Source organism: Myotis lucifugus, unplaced genomic scaffold (assembly GCF_000147115.1).
Source record: "Myotis lucifugus unplaced genomic scaffold, Myoluc2.0 scaffold_181, whole genome shotgun sequence".
Taxonomy (NCBI): domain Eukaryota; kingdom Metazoa; phylum Chordata; class Mammalia; order Chiroptera; family Vespertilionidae; genus Myotis; species Myotis lucifugus.
The window spans coordinates 14,384-18,903 of NW_005871229.1; positions in this window are offsets into that span (position 1 = coordinate 14,384).

The window sequence follows — 4,520 nt, forward strand, 5'->3', positions numbered from 1 at the left end:
CGGCGCTGGGGCATCTGAGCCTCCGGCTGCTCCCGGGTCCCCCGGCCCCGCCGGCCCCGTTCACAGAGCCATGAACCCGCTCCGTCACCCCTGCAGCTGCAGGCCGGCGGGCGACAGGTCCACAAAGGAGCCCCTCCTCTCCGCCTTCACCAGCGCCGGCCACCAGTGCCGACTTCCTTATCGGATCGGGTGGTGATGCCCACCACGCACTCATCCTCTGCCCTGGCCACCTGCTTACTCCGCAGCTCAGGCAGCTCACTCCTGCCCTAAACCCAGGTGCGGGAAAGACGCAACCCCTTGGAACATACAGACCCTTTTGTCACTATTGTTTGGGGCTTTTTTAATTGATTTCAGAGAGGGAGGGAGAGATAGAAACATTAATTATGAGAGAGACTAATTGATTGGCTGCCTCCTGCACGCCCCACACTGGGGATGTGCCCTGACCGGAAATTGAACCGAGACCTCCTGGTTCATAGGTCGACGCTCAACCACTGAGCCGCACCGGCCTGGCATCACTATTGCTTTTATTCCATTGCGCTGACACCCCCTGGGTAGGCCAGTGGAATTTTAGAACGGTTGGAGGGAAAGAGAGAACCAGAACAAAAGTGGTTCAAACCAGTCACCAGTGGGAGACGTTACAAAAAATAAACCTTAAAAATGAAGTCGCTGAGCTGCAGGGAGAGGGGCCAAGTGAACCTTCCTCCCAGCCAAGCTGAGGCAGGGATGCTGTGCCCACTTCACAGACGGAAAACTGAGGCTGGAGAGGATGTGGCCTCTCCAAACGTGCTCCGTCCCGAGGGGGCGGGGAGGAGACTCCTTCTCCCTCCAGACAGTAAACCGCAACCCCTGCCATCTAGCCGTGAGGAATGTAAACAGAGGCCCCCTTGCCTCGCCCTCCTGACCTCTATGGACAGCCGGAGGGAGGCCTTGGGGCTGGGCTGGGCTGGGCTGGGCTGGGCCAGGTTGGGAAGCGAGGAGTTAGGGGCAGGGCTAGTCTGGGCCCCTTTCTCAGAGAAGTCTGTCTCAAATGAAAAGAAAATGACAAGGGTGATCCCTCCCGGCTAACAGGAGGCTGATGGGGGGACGGGAGGAGATGGGGCGGGGGGCGGGGGGGTGATGCTCATTCTTCTCCAAGGTCAGGGAGATGCGGTGTGAGCCCTCACAGCCACCGCAGCTGGTCCACCTCCTTCCTGACCCCATGTCACAGACTGGACCACCAAGGACCCCATGCGAGGACGTGACTCATCTCGGTCCAGGGGCCTCTGCTCCTGACGCCTGGGTTCAAACTGCCCTGCCGCTGAGGAGGTGGGAGCCTCTCCCTCTCCGCGCCTCAGTCTCCTCATCTGGAAAATGGGTATCAGTTTTCAGGAAGCAAGGACCGTAACTGCCTTGTTTGCAGCTACAGGACCAGCTCCTGGCACTTAGTAGGTGTTTTAAAAATACTGGCTGGTGCCCTAACCGGTTTGGCTCAGTGGATAGAACGTCGGCCTGCGGACTGAAGAGTCCCAGGTTCGATTCCAGTCAAGGGCATGTACCTTGGTTGCGGGCACATCTCCAGTGGGGGATGTGCAGGAGGCAGCTGATCAATGTTTCTCTCTCATCAATGTTTCTAACTCTCTATCCCTCTCCCTTCCTCTCTGTAAAAAATCAATAAAATATATTTTAATAAATAAATAAATAAATAAATGAAATACTGGCTGGTTGAGCTAGAGCAGTGGTTGGCAAACCGCGACTCGCGAGCCACATGCGGCTCTTTGGCCCCTTGAGTGTGGCTCTTCCACTAAATACCACGTGTGGGCGCGCACGTACAGTGCGATTGAAGCTTCATGGCCCATGCGCAGAAGTCGGTTTTCAGCCTGGGCGAGTCTATTTTGAAGCAGTGGTGTTAGAAGAAGTGGGGGGTGTCGGTTGGTCGGGCAACGGGAGACGCGGTGCAGGCGGGCCTCGGGATACGCAGCGTGGGGGAGGCGCGCGCAATTCATGCGAGAGTTGAGGATGGGAGAATTGGAAGGGGTCGACCTCAGCGAAGGTACCTCAATCAGATTGAGGACTTTTTTAGCAAAGGCCAGTTTAGGAGGACCCTGATTAAGTTAATAACAATGTACCTACGTACATAGTTTAAAAAATTAGGCTCTCAAAAGAAATTTCAATCCTTGTACTGTTGATATTTGGCTCTATTGACTAATGAGTTTGCCGACCACTGAGCTAGAGCTAGGAGAGGGGAATAGAAAGTTATTGCTTAATGGGCACAAAGTTTGTTTTGCAAAATGAAAGCGTTAGGGAGATGGGTGGTGGTGATGTTTGCACAACAATGTGAATGTACTTAATGCCACTAACTGTGCACTTGACAATGGCTTCCGATGGCCAATTTTGATATGTGTATTTTACCACAATTAAAAAAATGGGGAAAATACTGGTTGAACGCGTGCAGAGGTGAGTGGAAGAGAGCGGGAGGCGGCCAGCCACCCAGCAACCACCCGCTGTTCTACGGGACGTGAACGAGGCCCCCCGCTCGGACGGACTGCGGTCCCTTCGCTGTCTCTGTGGCTGGCGACACGCTCCAGCAGCGGGAAGGACAGAGACTGGACAGAACTCTCCTCCGAGGGAAGGACGAGTTCAGAGGCGACAGGCAGCCCAGCCGGCCGTGGGCCCACAGGCCCAGAGTGCCAGGGGCTCCGCTATCTCCCCCAAAGGGGCTCCTGGCCGCACCGAGAGCCTGCACTTAGCCAGCGCCTGCTGTATGCCAGGCAGTGCCAGGCGCCGGGGAGAGAAGTGAGCCAGACGGTGAGCCTGTCAGGGACTCTACCCATCACCCCGTCGTGTAAACAAGACCCATGGACCTCACTGCACAGCCCTGACGCTGCCACGACCCATCTCATCTCGCTGCCGCCTGGAGGCAAGGGTTCTCGGTCTGGTTTCCAGGAAAGGACCCCAGGGGTCACCTGCCTGAGGTCCCACACAGGTCGGATTGGAGCCCCAGCCCGCAGCCTCTACGGTCAGGAGGAGGCTGGTCTGAAGAAGAGACATAACGAGGATGCGGAGAAGCGGAGCCCTCTGCCGCTGCCGGCGGGACGAGAAGCCAGCAGCCTCTGTGGGCAACAATCCGGCAGCTCCTCCAGATGTTAAATATAGTCCCCAACCAGCCAAGCCATGCTGGCGCCTGGGACATGGCCCGGGGAAATGAAAACACGTGGCCACACAGAGACTTGTACGTGAATGCTCACAGCAGCGTTACTCAGACAGCCCGAACAGGACAGCTCACATGGTGAATGGATAAGCAAAATGTGGTCGATCGTACGCGGAGTAGTACCGGCCGTAACGAGGACGGAGGGCTGGTTCTCGCTCCGACATGGATGGGCCCTGAAGACACTATGCTGAGTGAAAGCAGCCAGACATCAGGGCCACGCGCTGTGCGACCCATGGATGCGAATGTCCAGGGAGCGCAAATCTATGGAGACGGCAAGGAGATTAGTGGCTGCCAGGGGCTGGGACTGGGGCTGGGAGGGTGAGAGTTAAAGGGCTTGGGGTCCTTTTTAAGGTGATGAAAATGTTCTGAAATTGACAGCGGTGATCATTGCACGTATCCGTGAGTGTACTAACATCCACTGAACGGTACGCTTTAAGTGGGTGAATTGTATGTGAATTATATTCCAATAAAGCTATTACCAAATATATATTTTTTTAAAGCATGGTCTCTCTGGAATCAAAACGATGTGGGTGTGGCGTTTCACAGTGTAGGCTGTGTGGCCTTGGGCAGGTGGCTCTGCTTCTCTGAGCCTCATTCTTTTTTTGTTTGTTTTTCATTTTGTTAATCCTCACCTGAGGATATTTTCCCATTGATTTTAGATAGCGTGGAAGAGAGGGAGGGAGAGAGAAAGAGAGAAACGTAGATGTGAGAGAGACACAGTGATTGGTTGCCTCCCACAGGAGCTCAACCTGACCGGCCGGGGTCGAACCTGTAAACCAGGTATATGACCTTGACTGGGAATCGAGCCCGAGACCCTTCAGTGCACAGGCCGACGTTCTAACCGCTGTGCCAGGCCAGCCAGGGCTCGGAGCTCACTCCTTCACCTATACTACGGGGCTGTGACCGCCCTCCTCGCACGGTGGGGAGGGTTAAACACGGCAGTGCTGCAACATCGTCACTGCTCAGTAAATTGTCCCAGGAGGTCACGCTTCCCACCCAGCACTAGCTACCAGCCCGCTGGAGCGCTCACACGTTTACCCCACGTACCGTCTTCCCTCCCAGCCACGTTGTGAGGGCTGGGCATTCGTGTCCGTTTCATGGTCTCCATTTACAGGTGAGAACTGAGTCCAGCAGGCACCCTGGGCACGGCTCTCCCACACCCCCAGGCAGCTTTCTGCCTCTGCTCTCAGCCCTTTCTCTCCCATGGGCACCCCCTTAGTCCGGCTGGTGGCCTCACAGCTCCAGAACTTGGCTCAGGCCAAGAACTGGTGGCCAGGACCCTGGGGCCTGGAGTGGGTCTCTGAGTTATGGATGCAGCCCAAACCACCTGCGG